Raw genomic sequence first — 22,187 nt, forward strand, 5'->3', positions numbered from 1 at the left:
AGAGCACTTTCCAAGAGCCGGCACAGGCACAATGGGCCGAATGGCCACCCCCTGCGCTGTGCGATTCTTCGATTCACGATTAGATGGGACAGGTGGATGAAGGAAAAAGTGGGTTGAAGGGATAGGGGGAACTGGGCGGGTAAACGCGATTGGAGCTATTTGCTCGCGCAGAGGGAGAGCATCGACATGGTCGGGCCGAGTGGCCTGTTTCCGCCTCGTAACCTCTGCGTTTTAAATCAAACCACTGTGACGTCAACACCAGAAAAGAGAACAACTTTAATTTCAGAACAGAGCGACTCCACCGACGTTTAAGTTTCTGTCGTTCGATCTGCCGTCGCTTTCTGTTTTTTTTTGTCGGAGCGTCTTTGAGTTTTAGTATTCAGACGGCGCTTTCGGAGCCTGGGCAGCAATGGCCGCTCTCGCTGCGTCCCGGGAGGGATGGCGCCTTCCCCCTCCTCCTCCTCCTCCTCCTCATCCTCCTCCTCCTCTCCCCGGCTTGCCTCAGTCCCAGCATCTTGCCCGCGGCTGCCCTGTACTTGGCCGACATGAGGTTGTAGAGGACCGGGTTGATGGCAGCGTTGAGGTAAAACAGCACGAAGGACAGGGCGTGCAGGCACCGACTGACTGCGTACATCTCCACGCTGCCCGCCGCCAACAGGAAGAGGTTGCGCTCGACGTGGAAGGGCAGCCAGCACAGCATGAACGACAGGACGATGATTGCTGCGGCGAAACACACACCAGTTTACAACGTCTAACAGCATTTCAGACCATCACCTCAGCCCCCATCTCTTTGTTTTCCATTATTTTTTCTCTCTCACATGGCAGCTGTCGATCATTCAGCCAGTGCCATTTACATAGAAACACAGAAACATAGGAGCAGGAGTAGGCCACTCGGCCCCTCGAGCCTGTTCCGCCAATCAATGAGATCATGGCTGATCATCCAAATTCAGTCCCCTGTCCCTGCTTTCTCCCCATATCCCTTGATCCCTTTACACTTCATCTAGAGCCATCTCTTGGTTCTTAACTTGTCCCATTACCATCTCCTTTGGCCTCGCACCATCATCCCTTTTGTCTTTTAATCTCTCCTGCCTTCCATCCTATCCCAGACCTTTCCTTTTGTTCTTTCCTCCCCTCCCCCCTTTCCCTGCCCCCCTACACTTGCTTAAAAACCTGCTCCATCTCCAGCTTTTTCCAGTTCTGACGACCTGAAACGTTAACTCTGTTTCTCTCTCCGCAGGTGCTGCCTGACCTGCGGAGTGTTTCCAGCATTCTCTGTTCATGTTTTGATCCTCCCCTCCCCTCATCTCGTGAAGGTGAAGGTTCTCCCGTTTGCCCACTAGCACCTTGGCCCCCGGGACACTTCATGCCCATCCGGATTCGTCATTTAGGATCGCTTAGCAACCAGGAGGTGGAACGCTGCCTGATTCTCCCTCCACGGAGCCAGAGGCACTGGGAGCAGTTCCAGCGCTCCTGACAATCACCCCCGAACAGGTCAGCTAACTCTGTGGGCACCATTTTCACCTCCGAGTTAAAAGGTTGTGGGATCAAATCCTACTCCAGGGACTCGAGCAAATAATCCAGGCTGACACGCCCAGTTCAGCACTGAGGAAGCGCTGCACAGGTCTAATCGGGGAAGGGTGTTACAGTATTAACAGTTTACATGGACAATTCCAATCATAAATGTGGACATTTAATCCATATGTGACAGTGTAGAGGGAGCTTTACTCTGTATCTAACTCGTGCTGTACCTGCCCTGGGAGTATTTGATGGGACAGTGTAGAGGGAGTTTACTCTGTATCTAATCCGTGCTGTACCTGCCTTGGGAGTGTTTGATGGGACAGTTTAGAGGGTGCTTTACTCTGTATCTAAACCGTGCTGTACCTGCCCTGGGAGTATTTGATGGGACAGTGTAGAGGGAGTTTACTCTGTATCTAACCCGTGCTGTACCTGCCCTGGGAGTGTTTGATGGGACAGTGTAGAGGGAGCTTTACTCTGTATCTAATCCGTGCTGTACCTGCCCTGGGAGTGTTTGATGGGACAGTTTAGAGGGTGCTTTACTCTGTATCTAATCTGCGCTGTACCTGCCCTGGGAGTGTTTGATGGGACAGTGTAGGGGGAGCTTTACTCTGTATCTAACCCGTGCTGTACCTGCCCTGGGAGTGTTTGATGGGACAGTGTAGAGGGAGCTTTACTCTGTATCTAACCCGTGCTGTACCTGCCCTGGGAGTGTTTGATGGGACAGTGTAGAGGGAGCTTTACTCTATATCTAACCCGTGCTGTACCTGCCCTGGGAATATTTGATGGGACAGTGTAGAGGGAGCTTTACTCTGTATCTAACCCATGCTGTACCTGCCCTGGGAGTGTTTGATGGGACAGTGCAGAGGGAGCTTTACTCTGTATCTACCCCGTGCTAAATGAGTGGGCAGAGATTTGGCAGATGCAATATAATGTTGGAAAGTGTGAGGTTATGCACTTTGGCAGAAAAAATCAAAGAGCAAGTTATTATCCAAATGGAGAGAAACTGCAAAGTGCTACAGTACAAAGGGATCTGGGGGTCCTGGTGCATGAAACACAAAAAGTTAGTATGCAGGTGCAGCAGGTGATCAGGAAGGCCAATGGAATCTTGGCTTTTATTGCAAGGGGGATGGAGTATAAATACAGGGAAGTCTTGCTGCAGTTATACAGGGTATTGGTGAGGCCACACCTGGAATACTGCGTGCAGTTTTGGTTTCCATATTTAAGAAAAGATATACTTGCTTTCAAGGCGGATCAGAGAAGGTTCACTCGGTTGATTCCGGAGATGAGGGGGTTGACGTATGAGGAAAGGTTGAGTAGGTTGGGACTCTACTCATTGGAGTTCAGAAGAATGAGAGGCGATCTTATCGAAACATATAAGATTGTGAGGGGGCTTGATCGGGTGGATGCGGTGAGGATGTTTCCACTGATGGGTGAGACTGGAACTAGGGGGCATAATCTTAGAATAAGGGGCTGCCCTTTCAAAACTGAGATGAGGAGAAACTTCTTCACTCAGAGGGTAGTAAATCTATGGAATTTGCTACCCCAGAGAGCTGTGGAAGCTGCAACATTAAATAAATTTAAAACGGAGATAGACAGTTTCCTAGCAGATAAGGGAATTAGGGGTTACGGGGAGGGGGCAGGGAAGTGGACGTGAGTCTAGATTCGGATCAGCCATGATCCTATTGAATGGCGGAGCAGGCCCGAGGGGCCGTATGGCCTACTCCTACTCCTACTTCTTATGTTCTTATGTTATGTTCTTATGTATCTAACCCGTGCTGTACCTGCCCTGGGACTGTTTGATGGGACAGTGTAGAGGGAGCATTACTCTGTATCTAACTCGTGCTGTACCTGCCTCGGGAGTGTTTGATGGGACAGTGTAGAGGGAGCTCTACTCTGTATCTAACCCCATGCTGTACCTGCCCTGGGAGTGGTTGATGGGACAGTGTAGATGGAGCTTTACTCTGTATCTAACCTGTGCTGTTCCTGCCCTGGGTGTGTTTGAGGGGACAGTGTAGAAGGAGCTTTATTCTGTATCGAACCCGCGCTGTACCTGCCCTAAGAGTGTTTGATGAGACAGTGTAGAGGGAGCTTTACTCTGTATATAGCCCGTGTTGTGCCTGCCCTGGCAGTATTTGAAGGGACCGTGTAGAGGGGGCTTTACTATATATCTAACCAAGCTGTTCCTGCCCTGGGAGTGTTTGATGGGACTGTGTAGAGGGAGCTTTACTCTGTATCTAACCAAGCTGTTCCTGCCCTGGGAGTGTTTGATGGGACAGTGTAGAGGGAGCATTACTCTCTATCTAACCCGTGCTGTACCTGCCCTGGGTGTGTTTGATGGGGCAGTGTAGAGGGAGCTTTACCCTGTATCTAACCTGTGTTGTACCTGCCCTGGGAGTGTTTGATGGGACAGTGTAGAGGGAGCTTTACTCTGTATCTAACCCGTGCTGTACCTGCCCTGGGAGTATTTGATGGGACAGTGTAGAGGGAGCTTTACTCTGTATCTAACCCGTGCTGTACCTGCCCTGGGAGTGTTTGATGGGACAGTGTAGAGGGAGTTTACTCTGTATCTAACCCGTGCTGTACCTGCCCTGGGAGTATTTGATGGGACAGTGTAGAGGGAGCTTTACTCTGTATCTAATCCATGCTGTACCTCCCCTGGGAATATTTAATGGGACAGTGTAGAGGGAGCTTTACTCTGTATGTAACCCGTGCTGTACCTGCTCTGGGAGTGTTTGATGGGACAGTGTAGAGGGCGCTTTACTCTGTATCTAACCCATGCTGTACCTCCCCTGGGAATATTTAATGGGACAGTGTAGAGGGAGCTTTACTCTGTATCTAACCCGTGCTGTACCTGCCCTGGGAGTATTTGATGGGACAGTGTAGAGAGAGCTTTACTCTGTATCTAACCCATGCTGTACCTCCCCTGGGAATATTTAATGGGACAGTGTAGAGGGAGCTTTACTCTGTATGTAACCCGTGCTGTACCTGCTCTGGGAGTGTTTGATGGGACAGTGTAGAGGGCGCTTTACTCTGTATCTAACCCATGCTGTACCTGCCCTGGGAGTATTTGATGGGACAGTGTAGAGGGAGCTTTACTCTGTATCTAACCCGTGCTGTACCTGCCCTGGGAGTGTTTGATGGGACAGTGTAGAGGGAGTTCACTCTATATCTAACCCGTGCTGTATCTGCCCTGGGAGTATTTGATGGGACAGTGTAGAGGGAGCTTTACTCTGTATCTAATCCGTGCTGTAGCTGCCTTGGGAGTGTTTGATGGGACAGTGTAGAGGGAGCTTCACCCTGTATCTAACCCGTGTTGTACCTGCCCTGGGAGTGTTTGATGGGACAGTGTAGAGGGAGCTTTACTCTGTATCTAACCCGTGCTGTATCTCCCCTGAGAGTATTTAATGGGACAGTGTAGAGGGAGCTTTACTCTGTATGTAACCCGTGCTGTACCTGCCCTGGGAGTGTTTGATGGGACAGTGTAGGGGGAGTTTTATTCTGTATCTAACCCATGCTGTACCTGCCCTGGGAGTGTTTGATGGGACAGTGTAGAGGGAGCTTTACTCTGTATCTAACCCGTGCTGTACCTCCCCTGGGAGCATTTAATGGGACAGTGTAGAGGGAGTTTTACTCTGTATCTAACCCGTGCTGTACCTGCCCTGGGATTGTTTGATGGGACAGTGTAGAGGGAGCTTTACTCTGTATCTAACCCGTGCTCTACCTGCCCTGTGAGTGTTTGATGGGACAGTGTAGAGGGAGTTTCACTCTGTATTTAACCCGTGCTGTACCTGCCCTGGGACTGTTGGATGGGACAGTTTAGAGGGAGCTTTACCCTGTATCTATCCTGTGTTGTACCTGCCCTGGGTGTGTTTGATTGGACAGTGTAGAGGGAGCTTTACTCTGTATCTAACCCGTGCTGTACCTGCCCTGGGAGTGTTTGATGGGACAGTTTAGAGGGAGCTTTACCCTGTATCTATCCTGTGTTGTACCTGCCCTGGGAGTGTTTGATGGGACAGTGCAGAGGGAGCTTTACTCTGTATCTAACCTGTGCTGTACCTGCCCTGGGAGTGTTTGATGGGACAGTTTAGAGGGAGCTTTACCCCGTATCTATCCTGTGTTGTACCTGCCCTGGGAGTGTTTGATGGGACAGTGCAGAGGGAGCTTTACTCTGTATCTAACCCGTGCTGTACCTGCCCTGGGAGTGTTTGATGGGACAGTGTAATGGGAGGTAACCCCTGCTGCACCTGACATGAGAGCGTTTGATGTTGACACACATTGCCCAAACCACTTCCATCCCCGCAAAACTAATAACTTTCACGATCCTGCGCACTTTGAGGTTAGCTGCTACCCATCCACCAGGATTGGCCTGGAGTCTCCAGGAATTGAACATTAATCTCCTGGACATGGCTGTGAGCAATACCCAGGATATCATTGCAGGAGTTCCTCAGGTCAGTGCCCTAGACCCAACCATCTTCAGCTGCTTCATCAATGACCTTCCCTCCAAGATAAAGTCAAAAATGGGGATGTTCACTAATGATTGCACAGTGCCATTCACAACTCCTCAGATAATGATGCAGTCCATGCCCGCATGCAACAAGTCCTGCACGACATTCAGGCTTGGGCTGATAAGTGGCAGGTAATATTTGCGCCACACAAGTGCCAGACAATGACCGTCTCCAACAAGCGAGAGTCTAACTACCGCCCCTTGACATTCAACAGCATTACCATCGCTGAATCCCCCACCATCATTATCCTAGGGGCCACCATTGACCAGAAACTTAACTGGACCAGCTACATAAATACCATGGCAACAAGAGCAGGTCAGAGGCTAGGTATTCAGCGGCGAGTGTCTCACCTCCTGACTCCCCAAAGCCCTTCCACCATCTACAAGGCACAAGTCAGGAGTGTGATGGAATACTCTCCATTTGCCTGGATGAGTGCAGCTCCAACAACACTCAAGAAGCTCGACATCATCCAGGACAAAGCAGCCCGTTTGATTGGCACCCCATCCACCACCTTAAACATTCACTCCCTCCACCACCGGCGCACCGTGGCTGCAGTGTGTACCATCTACAAGATGCACTGCAGCAACTCGCCAAGGCTTCTTCAGCAGCACCTCCCAAACCCGCGACCTCTTCCACCTAGAAGGACAAGGGCAGCAGGCGCATGGGAGCACCACCACCTCCAAGTTCCCCTCCAAGTCACACACCATCCTGACTTGGAAGCATATCGGCCGTTCCTTCATCGTCACTGGGTCAAAATCCTGGAACTCCCTCCTTAACAGCACTGTGGGAGAACCTTCACCACACAGACTGCAGTGGTTCAAGGCGGCGGCTCACCACCACCTTCTCAAGGACAATTAGGGATGGGCAATAAATGCCGGCCTTGCCAGCGATGCCCAGATCCCATGAACGAATTTTTAAAAAACGCGCGGGAGAAAAATCACAGGGGCAATAAAAAAAATGTTTTATTCTTTTTGAACACTTTGCTTCATTGTTTTCTAAATACTGGTGATGGAGAAAAGTCTGTCTGGCAACCAAGAATCATCCAATCGGATAACTAAGAGGCTGTTCGCTGTCCAATTGGCCGTGGGGCGGGGGGGGAGGTGGGATGCTGCGATGATGGGCATGTTGGACGACCAATGGCGGGAGTGAGGGGGCGAGGCAGTGTCAGGCGGGAGCGCGATGTGACGAGACCGCCAGGAATACGTCCAATCAGAATTGGCAACCCGTCTATCGCCATAATGAGCACAAAATAAAATTTGAAGCACTGTCTGTTGCCTCAGCTAGTCTAGAGTGAGACGCCAGCGGCTGAATTAAGCTGCAGCAGCTTTTATTTGGCTATCATCATGAACACAATCCAGACATTTGTGAAAAACATGTTACGGGTGCTGCTGTGCCATTGGAAATGATAAGACTCCAGGATTGAAACAGAAAGATAGAAACATAGAAGATAGGAGCAGGAGTAGGCCATTCGGCCCCTCGAGCCTGCTCCGTCATTCAATGAGATCATGGCTGATCATCCAAATTCAGTACCCTGTCCCTGCTTTCTCCCCATATCCCTTGATCCCTTTAGCCTTAAGAAATATATCCAACTCTACTGCCTTCTGTGGTAGAAAATTCCACAGGTTCACCACTCTCTGGGTGAAGAAATTCCTCCTCTTCTCAGTCCTAAATGGCCTACCCCTTATCCTTAGACTGTGTCCCCTGGTTCTGGACTCCCCCGCCATCGGGAACATCCTTCCTGCATCTAGTCTGTCCAGTCCTGTCAGAATTTTGTAAGTTTCAATGAGATCACCTCTCATTCTTCTAAACTCCAGTGAGCACAAGCCCAATCGACCCAATCTCTCCTCATACGTCATTCCTGCCATCCCAGGTATCAGCCTGGTGAATCTTCGCTGCACTCCCTCCATGGCAAGAACATCCTTCCTCAGGTAAGGCGACCAAAACTGCACACAATACTGAAGGTGCGGTCTCACCAAGGCCCTGTACAACTGCAGCAAGACTTCCTTGTTCCTGTGCTCCAACCCTCTCGCTACGAAGGCCAACATACCATTTGCCTTCTTCACCGCCTGCTGGAAGTTCAGAATCTATTTCCTGCAACATTGATGTTGCTCCCCCTCAAAATGGACCATGCTACTAACGATGACCTCATCTTTTGGCGTTACCAGTTCCAGAGTGGACATCATGGCCTGGAACCGTGCTTTTCAAACAGGGAGGGGAGGCAACATGATACTGGTGACAAGGGTGCCGAGTAGTGATTTGGGTTCCGTCAGTGATTTCATATCATGTTCGATCATTAAACAGCCTTAGAATGCCCACATTGTGTGGTGAGAATCTGTGCCAGATTAAAAGAAAGAAATTGCATTTATATAGCACCTTTCATGACCTCAGGAGGTCCCAAAGCACTTCTCAGCCAATCAGCGCACAGCAAGCTCCCACAAACAGCAATAAAATGATGGCCAGATCATCTATTTTTGTGGTGTTGATTGAGGGGGAAATATTGGCCTCAGGACAGTAGGGAGAACTCCCCTGCTCTTCTCACACTAGTGGCCTTGGGATCTATTACATCCACCTGAGAGGGCAGACGGGGCCTCGCTTTAACGTCTCATCTGAAAGACAGCAAACGACAGGAGACCTTATTGAGGCAGATCTTTTCATGATATATTAAAAATCTTAATTTCTGTGTTCTTTCAATTTCAGTTACTATCATACTGTCCCTCTACACTGTCCCATCAAACACTCCCAGGGCAGGTACAGCATGGGTTAGATACAGAGTAAAGCTCCCTCTACACTGTCCCATCAAACACTCCCAGGGCAGGTACAGCACGGGTTAGATACAGAGTAAAGCTCCCTCTACACTGTCCCATCAAACATTCCCAGGGCAGGTACAGCATGGGTTAGATACAGAGTAAAGCTCCCTCTACACTGTCCCATCAAACACTCCCAGGGCAGGTACAGCATGGGTTAGATACAGAGTAAAGCTCCCTCTACACTGTCCCATCAAACACTCCCAGGGCAGGTACAGCACGGGTTAGATACAGAGTAAAGCTCCCTCTACACTGTCCCATCAAACATTCCCAGGGCAGGTACAGCACGGGCTAGATACAGAGTAAACCTCCCTCTACATTGTCCCATCAAACATTCCCAGGGCAGGTACAGCATGGGTTAGATACAGAGTAAAGCTCCCTCAACACTGTCCCATCAAACACTCCCAGGGCAGGTACAGCACGGGTTAGATACAGAGTAAAGCTCCCTCTACACTGTCCCATCAAACACTCCCAGGGCAGGTACAGCACGGGTTAGATACAGAGTAAAGCTCCCTCTACACTGTCCCATCAAACATTCCCAGGGCAGGTACAGCACGGGTTAGATACAGAGTAAAGCTCCCTCTACACTGTCCCATCAAACACTCCCAGGGCAGGTACAGCACGGGTTAGATACAGAGTAAAGCTCCCTCTACACTGTCCCATCAAACACTCCCGGGGCAGCACCAGCACGGGTTAGATACAGAGTAAAGCTCCCTCTACACTGTCCCATCAAACACTCCCAGGGCAGGTACAGCACGGGTTAGATACAGAGTAAAGCTCCCTCTACACTGTCCCATCAAACACTCCCAGGGCAGGTACAGCACGGGTTAGATACAGAGTAAATCTCCCTCTACACTGTCCCATCAAACACTCCCAGGGCAGGTACAGCACGGGTTAGATACAGAGTAAAGCTCCCTCTACACTATCCCATCAAACACTCCCTGGGCAGGTACAGCACGGGTTAGATACAGAGTAAAGCTCCCTCTACACTGTCCCATCAAACACTCCCAGGGCAGGTACAGCTCGGGTTAGATACAGAGTTAAGCTCCCTCTACACTGTCCCATCAAACACTCCAAGGCAGGTACAGCTTGGGTTAGATACAGAGTAAAACTCTCTCTACACTGGTCCATCAAACACTCCCAGGGCAGGTACAGCATGGGTTAGATACAGAGTAAAGCTCCCTCAACACTGTCCCATCAAACATTCCCAGGGCTGGTACAGCACGGGTTAGATACAGAGTAAAGCTCCCTCTACACTGTCCCATCAAACAGTCCCAGGGCAGGTACAGCACGGGTTAGATACAGAGTAAAGCTCCCTCTACACTGTCCCATCAAACACTCCCAGGGCAGGTACAGCACGGGTTAGATACAGAGTAAAGCTCCCTCTACACTGTCCCATCAAACACTCCCAGGGCAGGTACAGCATGGGTTAGATACAGAGTAAAGCTCCCTCTACACTGTCCCATCAAACAGTCCCAGGGCAGGTACAGCACGGGTTAGATACAGAGTAAAGCTCCCTCTACACTGTCCCATCCAACACTCCCAGGGCAGGTACAGCACGGGTTAGATACAGAGTAAATCTCCCTCTACACTGTCCCATCAAACACTCCCAGAGCAGGTACAGCACGGGTTAGATACAGAGTAAAGCTCCCTCTGCACTATCCCATCAAACACTCCCTGGGCAGGTACAGCACGGGTTAGATACAGAGTAAAGCTCCCTCTACACTGTCCCATCAAACACTCCCAGGGCAGTTACAGCTCGGGTTAGATACAGAGTTAAGCTCCCTCTACACTGTCCCATCAAACACTCCCAAGGCAGGTACAGCTTGGGTTAGATACAGAGTAAAACTCTCTCTACACTGCTCCATCAAACACTCCCAGGGCAGGTACAGCATGGGGTAGATACAGAGTAAAGCTCCCTCAACACTGTCCCATCAAACACTCCCAGGGCTGGTACAGCACGGGTTAGATACAGAGTAAAGCTCCCTCTACACTGTCCCATCAAACAGTCCCAGGGCAGGTACAGCACGGGTTAGATACAGAGTAAAGCTCCCTCTACACTGTCCCATCAAACAGTCCCAGGGCAGGTACAGCACGGGTTAGATACAGAGTAAAGCTCCCTCTACACTGTCCCATCAAACACTCCCAGGGCAGGTACAGCACGGGTTAGATACAGAGTAAAGCTCCCTCTACACTGTCCCATCAAACACTCCCAGGGCAGGTACAGCACGGGTTAGATACAGAGTAAAGCTCCCTCTACACTGTCCCATCAAATACTCCCAGGGCAGGTACAGCACGGGTTAGATACAGAGTAAAGCTCCCTCTACACTGTCCCATCAAACACTCCCAGGGCAGGTACAGCACGGGTTAGATACAGAGTAAAGCTCCCTCTACACTGTCTCATCTGGAATAAAATCTAGTATCAGCAATAGTGACCATGAAACTACCGGATTGTCATAAAAACCCATCCGGTTCACTATTGCCCTTTAGGGAAAGGAAATCTGCCGTCCTTACCCGGTCTGGCCGATATGTGACTCCAGACCCACAGCAATCTCACTCTGCCCTCTGAAATAACCAAACTGTTATGACAAAGAATAAAACCGGATGGACCACTCGGCATCACATTCGGGCACGACCCACCTGAGGCCGCGGCAAAGTTGTATTCAGTTGGGAAGAGAGTTTCCCTGGGAGTTCTCAACATTGACTCCTGTCATCAGGTCAAACATGGGCAAGGAAACCTCCTACTCATTACCACCTACCGCCCTTCCTTGTGGAATAAGCGAACACCTCCTGACTCTACGGCTCACCCTAGCCCGGAACTAGTGCGCTACGGTCATCAGTGCGTACGCCCCAACACTGGAAGCCGCAGATGAGACCAAGGAGGAATTATACTCCAGCCACGAACAATCCCTGCCCCGAGTCCCAACGGGCGACAAGCTGATCCTCCTTGGTGGCTTCAACGCCAGAGTTGGAAAGGACACAGGACAGAGAGCGCTACCCACTGAGCCATGACTGACTAGCTGGGACCAAGCTGACATCATACAAAAGAAGAGAAAACCTCCACTGCCCCTCTGACCCGTGGCTCAGTGGGCAGCACTCTCGCCTCTGAGTCAGAAGGTTGTGAGTTCGAGTCTCATTCCAGAGACTTGAGCACATAAAGCTAGGCTGACACTCCCAGTGCAGTACTGAGGGAGCGCCGCTCTGTCGGAGGGGTGCCGTCTTTCGGACGAGGCGTTAAACCGAGGCCCCGTCTGCTCTCTCAGGTGGGCGTAAAAGATCTCACGACACGATTGGAAGAAGAGCAGGGGGGTGTTCTCCCCGGTGTCCGGGCCAATATTTATCCCTCAACCATCATCTTTAAATGGATGATCTGGTCATTATCACGTTGCTGTTTGTGGGAGCTTGCTGTGCGCAAATTGGCTGTCGCGTTTGCTACATTACAACAGTGACTACACTTCGTAAAGAGTTCTTAATTGGCTGAGAAGCGCTTTGGGACATCCTGAGGTCGTGAAAGGCGCTATATCAATGCAAATTCTTTCTTTCAACCCTCTCAATGGGGAGATAAACACTCAGGTCTGCCATATTTAGCAGGCAAGCCTGAGAATCTTACCGTCCCTTCATTACGATAAGCAGTCATGTTTTCGGGCCGAGCGGGGTTTCGGGCTGCAATGAGCGGGGGCCTCTCTACCTGACGATCCCTGAGCTGGGATGGGCGAATCGTGGTACGGTCAGTAACCGGCGGGGGGGGGGGCGCCGCTTACCCAGCATCTTGACCGTGCGCCTGTTGCTCCTGTCCCGGTGCGTCCTCCACCTCCTCCACAGCTTCCGCGCTATCAGCCCGTACAGGATGGTGAGGCAGCATGCGGGCACGAAGAAGTACAGGCTGGACACCCAGACCATGGCGTTGAGGAGGCCCGAGCGCACGCCATACTCGGTGCACCTGCACTCGCTGGTTTCGGCGGGGTCCGTGCCGTTCTCGAACTCCACCCCCACCAGCGCCAGCACTGGCCCTGCGCTGGCCAGGGCCACCGCCCACAGGGCCAGGATGACCGCTTTGACCCTCGACCTGGTGACCAGGGCCTTGGCCTTGAGCGGGAAGCAGACCGCCACGTACCTCTCCACGCTCAGGGCAGTGATGTGGAGGGCGGAGCCGTAGGTGCAGCCCTCGCTGACGAACTGGGACAGCTTGCAAAGGAGGTGACCAAAGGTCCAGGGCCGGTGCTTCCAGATCTTGTACAGGTCGACCGGCATGCACAGGAAGACCAGGAGGTCCGACAGGGCCATGCTGGACAGGTACAAGTTGGTGGTGGTCTTCATCTCCTTGTAGCTGGACACCAGAAGGATGGTCATGACGTTCCCGACCACTCCGACGGCAAAGAGCAGAACGCAGACCGCCGTCAGTCCGATCAGGACGGGCAGGGAGAAGAGGCCTTGGGGGACGTGGTAGAGCAGGGAGGAGTTGGCATTCTCGCGGTAGGTGGGCAACAGGCTCTTCATGCTGTCGCGCCTCACTTCAAGCGGTCAGCCCATCTCGCCAGAACGAACGGCTCCCAACCTGCAGCCTCCAGCTCACCGATGGCCTGTGCATTGTCCGAAGACTAATCGAGAAGGCCGGGAACGATTAAGAGCTGAGGAGGCCGTTTCGCTCGATGCGTTCCAATGTCGCCACATCTACGTACGAAGCCACTGCCCGGATTTAATTATTGTTGCGAAGCCTTTGCTCTGTCAAGAGATTGTTTGGATTAATATATTATTAATTCAGACACCAAATCGAATAAAGAATTGACATGATTAATGATTGAATGGATTTTACAAGGTTTCCGAGAATATAATTAAAAAATACTAGATTTGCAAAACAAATTCAAGACCAGGGAGGAATTCTATGGGTCCGTAATGGGACAGAAGGGGCTCTATGGGGGGTAATTTTAACCCCAAAGAAAGGGTGGGTTGGGGTCGGGTGGGAGGTTAAAGGGGTAGAAATTTAAATCCCGATCCCCAACCCGCCTCCAACCCACCAACGTCCAGATTTAATGGAGGCAGGACTGGGGGCGGGCAGCCAACCTGTGAAGGAATAAGCAATATACCTATTCAGAAAAATACACCATTCTATAAAAGAATTCTGACTTTATTAAAACATGACAAACTGGGCTTGAAAATCTAAAAACCTAACAATGGAAAAGCTGTAAACAGCATATAGGCTATTGAGATAAGATAAGTTGTTGACACTGAATCAATAACCTTATTGAAACAGGAGGTTGGAGGTTCCTGCTAGTCTGAAGCCTGGGAAAGAACACAATGGTATATCCTGTTAAGGTGTCTTGAACCAACACTTCAGAAAGTGTTGGTTCAAGACTCCAGGGGCAGCATGGTGGCATAGTGGTTAGTACTGTTGCCTCACAGCACCAGGGACCCGGGTTCGAATCCGGCCTCGGGTGACTGTCTGTGTGAAGTTTGCACATCCTCCCCGTGTTTGCGTGGGTTTTCTCCGGGTGCTCCGGTTTCCTCCCACAGTCCAAAGATGTGCAGGTTAGGTTGATTGGCTATGATAAATTGACCCTTAGTGTTAGGGGGATTAAATACATGGGGTTACGGAGATAGGGTGGGGTAGGGGTTACAGGGATCGGGTGGGATATGTGTCGGTGCAGGCTCGATGGGCTGAAATGGCCTCTATCTGCACTCTGGGGTTTCTGTGATTTCTGTGATTTCTGTGAAAGAATCACATAAGATTAAGAAACATTTGCCTTCGTAAAAATGACATCAAATGAAACATGGAAGACACGAGTCTGTGTTACAACCAGTTGAGGTAACTAAGAAGACAATGGTGCACCCGGTTGAGGTGTTTTTAATTTACATGTCGTAAAAAGACACAAATAGAAGACCTTGGTAAGAATGACATCAAATAGATGCACCTGCTGGTCACACTGTTTTTTATGATAAGCTTCGAACACCTAAGGGTAGAGACATAATTCTTAATGCTACAAGCTGATTAACTAGAAATAGCAGGGGTCAATGGAAAAATGACTAGAGATAATTAGCTTATATCAGCAGAAAACCTCAAAGGAAATACCAATGCAAAAGGGTATAAAAATTGAACTTTCAAATGGGAAGTTAGATTTGCTGTAAAGGGGCAAAGCGATTCTCAGCTTCAGAGGCAAGCTCTGTAAGTCTACAACTATTTGTATCTCGGGGATCAAGGTATTGTATTTGATTTTGGTGGATATCCTGGAATAAACTAAGAACTGTAAATCTAGCGAAGTTAAGATTTGAGAATAAGGATCTCTGATAATAGAATTGTAAGTTTTTTGTATTTGGAACTGTTAATGTTGCGATTGAATCACCAACTGTAAATTACATGTCGGTTCTTTAATAAATCTATATATTTTTAGAATTGTCTCACATAGTACTTCTGTATCAAACTCGTGAACTCAATCTCTGTACGCTCCTTGGTAAGGAGTTGCAGAACTCTGGGGGATTTTCCGGACCCTCATAATATCCGGAACGTTACAGTCCAGCTAAACTTATTAAAAGTGTTATCTGGAGGATGGTAACATCTTCAGGTTGTTCCTTTCCTTTAGGGAGAGATAGTCTGGACCTTTAGACCTTTTAAGCGTCTTTAGGATTCAGCTACCTCAAACTTTAGTTGAAAGTGAAAGTCTGGGGAATACACCTGATCCGGGGTAGCCCTACAGGGGCTAGGACTGGTAACTATCCCTTAAAACCCACTCCCAGGAGGCGGGTTAGCACTTTAAATATGATAATGAGGCTAGGTGCCTCATTTGGAAGCGCCATTTTAAATTTAACTCGGGCCGCCCAGGTTTAGGGAGGCGAGGACTGCTGGATCCAGTGTACCTTGTACAGGGCATTGGTGAGACCACACCTTCAGTATTGTGTGCAGTTTTGGTCGCCTTATCTGAGGAAGGATGTTCTTGCCATGGAGGGAGTGCAGCGAAGATTCACCAGGCTGATACCTGGGATGGCAGGAATGATGTATGAAGTGAGATTGGGTTACATAGATACATAGAAGATAGGAGCAGGAGTAGGCCATTCGGCCCTTCGTGCCTGCTCCGCCATTTAATGAGATCATGGCTGATCCTTTAATTCAGTATCCCGTCCCCGCCTTCTCTCCGTAACCCTTAACCCCTTTTGCCCGTAGAAATATATCTAATTCCCTCTTAAATATATTTAATGAGTTGGCGTACACTGCCCTCTGTGGCAATGAGTTCCACAGGTTCACCACTCTCTGAGTGAAGAAATTCCCCCTCATCTCTGTCCTAAATGGTTTAGCCCTTATCCTTAAATTATGTCCTCTAGTTCTGTTCTCACCCGCCAAGGGAAACATTCCTTCTGCATCCAGTCTGTCTAGACCTGTCAGAATTTTATACACTTCTATGAGGTCCCCTCTCAATCTTCTAAACTCCAGTGTGTACATCCCTAAACTACATAGTCTCTCCTCATAGGTCATTCCCGCCATTCCTGGTATCAGCCTGGTGAATCGCCGCTGCACCCCCTCCATGGCAAGAACATCCTTCCTCAGATGAGGCGACCAAAACTGTACACAGTACTCGAGGTGTGGTCTCACCAGTGCCCTGTACAGCTGCAGCAAGGTATCCCTGTTCCTGTATTCTAACCCTTTTGCTATGAAGGCCAGCATACCGTTTGCCTTCTTGACCGCCTGTTGCACCTGCATGCTCGCCTTCAGTGACTGGTGTACAAGAACACCCAGGTCTCTCTGTACTTCCCCCTCTCCCAATCTATTGCCATTTAAATAATAATTTGCCCTCCCGTTCCTGCACCCAAGGTGGATAACTTCGCACTTGTCCACATTATAGTGCATCTGCCATTTATCCGCCCAATCGCCCAGTCTGTCCAAATCGCTCTGGAGCTTCCTGGTCTCTTCCTCTGAGCCCACCCCACCTCCTAGTTTAGTGTCGTCTGCAAATTTGGAAATGCTGCATCCGACTCCCTGATCCAGGTCATTAATGTAAATTGTGAACAGCTGGGGGCCCAGGACAGATCCCTGTGGTACCCCACTTGTTACTGCCTGCCATTCAGAAAATGAGCCGTTTATTCCAACTCTCTGTTTTCTATCTGACAGCCAGTTCCCTATCCACGCCAAAACTTTCCCCTTTATCCCATGAGCCTCAATTTTCCATGCTAATCTTTTATGTGGGACCTTATCGAAGGCCTTTTGGAAGTCCAGGTACACCACATCTACTGGCTCTCCCCCATCTATTCTACCAGTTACTCCCTCAAAAAATTCCAATAGATTAGTCAAGCACGATTTACCCTTTGTAAATCCATGTTGACTCTGTCCTATCCTGTCCCCATTTGCTAAGTGCTCCGCTATTTCATCCTTAATGATGGACTCCAGCATTTTGCCCACAACTGATGTAAGGCTTACAGGTCTGTAATTACCTGCTTTTTCCCTACCCCCCTTTTTGAATAGTGGGGTAACGTTAGCTACCCTCCAATCCATCGGCACTGTTCCCGAGTCTAATGAATTCTGAAAAATCATCCTTAGTGCATCCGCTATCTCTAGGGCCACCTCCTTCAGTACCCTAGGATGCATGTTATCAGGCCCTGGGGATTTGTCCACCTTCAATCCCTTTAGCTTCCTTAACACCATATCCTTAGAGATATTGATTTGCGTCAGTTCCTCCTTTGCCAATGTCCCTATTTTTCCCGATATCCCAGGGAGGTTTTTTGTGTCTTCCTTCGTAAAGACTGACCCAAAGTATGCATTTAGTTGATCTGCCATTTCCTTATTTCCCATTATATATTCCCCCGTATCTGACTGCAATGGACCAACTTTGGTTTTCACCAGTCTTTTCCTTTTGATATATTTATAAAAGCTTTTGGAGTTAGTTTTTATATTTTCCGCCAGCTTATTTTCGTAAGCTATTTTGCCCCTCTTGATCATGCCCTTTGCCCTCCTTTGCTCTATCTTAAACTGTTCCCAATCTTCCGCTCTGGCGCTTTTTTTGGCTATTTTATACGCCCTATCTTTGGATTTTATGCTGTCTCTAATTTCCCCTGTTATCCACGGTTGAGTCACCTTTTTAGATTTCCTTTTATGCCAGATTGGTATAAACAATTTTTGCAATTTTGTCATTCTATCTTTAAATGGTTGATTAGGCTTATATTCGCTAGAGTTTAGAAGAATGAGAGGGGATCTCATTGAAACTTATAAAATTCTAACAGGACTAGACAGATTAGATGCAGGAAGGATGTTCCCGATGGCAGGGGTCACAGTCTAATGATAAGGGATAAGCCATTTAGGACTGAAATGAGGAGGAATTTCTTCACCCAGAGAGTGGTGAACCTGTGGAATTCTCTACCACAGAAGGCAGTTGAGGCCAACTTATTAAATATATTCAAGAAGGAGTTAGATGTATTTTTTAAGGCTAAAGGGATCAAGGGATATGGGGAGAAAGCAGGGACCGGGTACTGAATTTGGAAGATCAGCCATGATCTCATTAAATCGCGGAATAGGCTCGAGGGGCCAAATGGCCGACTCCTGCTCCTATCTTCTATGTACTTGCCTCGCCAATCCCCCGCGACACCCTCCCAAACCCTTCTGATCACCCCCCCACCCCGAACTCACACCCACTGGCCTTGTGACTAGGCCCTCCTCGCCCCCAGCCTCTGACCTCCGACCCCTCTTCCGGCCTTCTGATCCCCTTCGGCCTTCCGATCTCTGACCCACGATCTCCGACACACACCTCTGGCCTCCGATCCCGCCCTCCCTCTTCCCTGCTCCCTGGCTGCGGCCCGGTACATTCGGGAAACAGAGAAAAAAATGTTAATCAGGCCCTGCCGTTAAATTTTGCAGCGCCTGAGGGAAGCCAGTTCTTCCTGGATTCCTGACTGCAATCCAGCCTCTGACCCCGCTCCCCACACGCCTCCAAGTAAAATTCAAGCCCAAAGGGTCAGTTCCTGTCTGCAATGGGACAGGAGGGACTGTACGGGTCAGTTCCTGCCTGTAATGGGACAGGAGGGTCTGTATGAGTCAGTTCCTGCCTGTAATGGGACGGGAGGGTCTGTACGGGCAGTTCCCGCCTGTAATGGGACAGGAGGGTCTGTACGAGTTAGTTCCTGTCTGTAATGGGACGGGAGAGTTTGTACGGGTCAGTTCCTACCTGTAATGGGACGGGAGGGTCTGTACGGGTCAGTTCCTGTCTGTAATGGGACAGGAGGGTCTGTATGGGTCAGGTCCTGTCTGTAATGGGACAGGAGGGTCTGTATGGGTCAGTTCCTGTCTGTAATGAGACAGGAGGGTCTGTACGGGTCAGCTCCTGTCTGTAATGGGACAGGATGGTCTGTACAGGTCAGTTGCTGTCTGTAATGGGACAGGAGGGTCAGTATGGGTCAGTTCCTGTCTGTAATGGGACAGGAGGGTCTGTACGGGTCAGTTCCGGTCTGTAATGTGACAGGAGGGTCTGTATGGGTCAGTTCCTGTCTGTAATGGGACAGGAGGGTCTGTACGGGTCAGTTCCTGTTTGTAATGGGACAGGAGGGTCTGTTCGGGTCAGTTCCTGTCTGTAATGGGGCAGGAGGGTCTGTACGGGTCAGTTCCTGTCTGTAATGGGACAGGAGGGACTTTATGGGTCAGTTCCTGTCTGTAATGGGACAGGAGGGACTGTACGGGTCAGTTCCTGTCTGCAATGGGACAGGAGGGTCTGTTCGGGTCAGTTCCTGTCTATAATGGGACAGGAGGGTCTGTATGGGTCAGTTCCTGTCTATAATGGGACAGGAGGGTCTGTACGGGTCAGTTCCTGTCTGTAATGGGACAGGAGGGTCTGTTCGGGTCAGTTCCTGTCTGTAATGGGACAGGAGGGTCTGTTCGGGTCAGTTCCTGTCTGTAATGGGGCAGGAGGGTCTGTACGGATCAGTTCCCGTTTGTAATGGGACAGGAGGGTCTTTACGGGTCAGGTCCTGTATGTAATGGGACAGGAGGGACCTAATGGGTCAGTTCCTGTCTGTAATGGGACAGCAGGGACTGTACAGGTCAGTTCCTGTCTGTAATGGGACAGCAGGGACTGTATGGGTCAGTTCCTGTCTGTAATGGGACAGGAGGGTCTGTACGGGTCAGTTCCTGTCTGTAATGTGACAGGAGGGTCTGTAGGGGTCAGTTCCTGTCTGTAATGGGACAGGAGGGTCTGTATGGGTCAGTTCCTGTCTGTAATGGGACAGGAGGGTCTGTAGGGGTCAGTTCCTGTCTGTAATGGGACAGTAGGGTCTGTACGGGTCAGTTCCTGTCTGTAATGGGACAGGAGGGTCTGATGGGTCTGTTCCTGTCTGTAATGGGACAGGAGGGTCTTTATGGGTCAGTTCCCGTCTGTAATGGGACAGGAGGGTCTGTATGGGTCAGTTCCTGTCTGTAATGGGACAGGAGGGACTATACGGATCAGTTCCTGTCTGTAATGGGACAGGAGGGTCTGTACGGGTCAGTTCCTGTCTGTAATGGGACAGGATGGTCTGTACGGGTCAGTTCCTGTCTGTAATCGGACAGGAGGGTCTGTACGGGTCAGTTCCTGTCTGTAATGGGACAGGAGGGACTGCACGGGTCAGTTCCTGTGTGTAATGAGACAGGAGGGTCTGTACGGGTTAGTTCCTGTCTGTAATGGGACAGGAGGGTCTGTACGGGTCAGTTCCTGTCTGTAATGGGACAGGAGTGACTGCACGGGTCAGTTCCTGTGTGTAATGGGACAGGAGGTTCTGTATGGGTCAGTTCCTGTGTGTAATGGGACAGGAGGTTCTGTATAGGTCAGTTCCTGTCTGTAATGGGACAGGAGGGTCTGTACGGGTCAGTTCCTGTGTGTAATGGGACAGGAGGGACTGTATGGGTCAGTTCCTGTCTGTAATGGGACAGGAGGGTCGGTACGGGTCAGTTCCTGTCTGTAATGGGACAGGAGGGACTTTATGGGTCAGTTCCTGTCTGTAATGGGACAGGAGGTTCTTTATGGGTCAGTTCCTGTTTGTAATGGGACAGGAGGGTCTGTATGGGTCAGTTCTTTTCTGAAATATTCCTTTCAGTCTTTTCAATTGCCAAACAATGTTTGGATAGATTGCTGCCTTCAAAGGTTAGTAGATTCCTGGAGAGTCTGGTCTGCTTGAACTCCTCTACACAGAAGTATAAATACAGAATTAGCCATCAGCTCAAGAATTCATTTTGAAGAATGAACCTGGCGCAGTGACAGTTCAGGCTTGCTAGTTCTGCTCCACTGCAGCCGCTCACAGTAGGCACAAACATCACTGTACCTCATCCCAGGGCAGGTACAGCACGGGTTAGATACAAAGTAAAGCTCCCTCTACATTGCCCCATCAAACACTCCCAGGGCAGCTACAGCACGGGTTAGATACAGAGTAAAGCTCCCTCTAGACTGTCCACATCAAACACTCCCAGGGCAGGTACAGCACGGGTTATATACACAGTAAAGCTCCCTCTGCACTATCCCATCAAACACTCCCAGGGCAGCACCAGCACGGGTTAGATACAGAGTAAAGCTCCTCCACACTGTTCCATCAAACACTCCCAGGGCAGGTACAGCACTGATTCAATATAGAGTAAAGCTCCCTCTACACTATCCACATCAAACACTCCCAGGGCAGGTACAGCACGGGTTAGCTAGAGAGTAAAGCACCCTCTACAATGTCCCATCAATCTCTCCCAGGGCAGGAACAGCACGGGTTCAATACAGAGTAAACCTCCCTCTACAGTATCCACATCAAACACTCCTACGGCAGCACCAGCATGGGTTAGATACAGAGTAAAGCTCCTCCACACTGTCCCATCAAACATTCCCAGGGCAGGTACAGCATGGTTTAGATACAGAGTAAAGCTCCCTCTACACTGTCCCGTCAAACACTCCCAGGGCAGGTACAGCATTGTTTAGATACAGAGTCAATCTCCTTCTACACTGTCACATCAAACATTTCCAGGGCAGGTACAGCATGAGTTAGATAGAGAGTAAAGCTCCCTCTACACTGTCCCATCAAACACTCCCAGGGCAGGTACAGCACAGGTTAGATGCAGAGTAAAGCTCCCTCTACACTGTCCCATCAAACACACCCGGGGCAGTTACAGCACGGGATAGATACAGAGTAAAGCTCCCTCTACACTTTCCCATCAAACACTCCCAGGGCAGGTACAGCATGGGTTAGATATGGAGTGTGATGAAATATGCCATTCATCAGGCACTGTATTCTCTGTGTTTAGTTTAGTTTCAGTTTCATTTCCTTACCTGGATTGTATTGTGTGTAGGGCTCCACCCATACCTGGCCCCTACTTAAGCAAGCCCCAGCGTGTCTCACAGACAGTACAGCAGATCTCTGGATGAGAGACACATCTCCAATGTGT

General features: G+C 49.8%; 2 pseudogenes; both read right to left on the reverse strand.

Annotated features, from left to right (window-relative positions):
• Positions 1-257: 257 nt before the first annotated feature.
• On the reverse strand, positions 258-13,324 carry LOC147090482 (growth hormone secretagogue receptor type 1 pseudogene; annotated as a pseudogene).
• On the reverse strand, positions 1,921-5,769 carry LOC147090483 (uncharacterized; annotated as a pseudogene).
• Positions 13,325-22,187: the final 8,863 nt, after the last annotated feature.

This window comes from Somniosus microcephalus, unplaced genomic scaffold, assembly GCF_052327205.1.
Source record: "Somniosus microcephalus isolate GS21.2 unplaced genomic scaffold, FLI_Smic_1.0 unresolved_chr4, whole genome shotgun sequence".
Classification (NCBI taxonomy): Eukaryota; Metazoa; Chordata; class Chondrichthyes; order Squaliformes; family Somniosidae; genus Somniosus; species Somniosus microcephalus.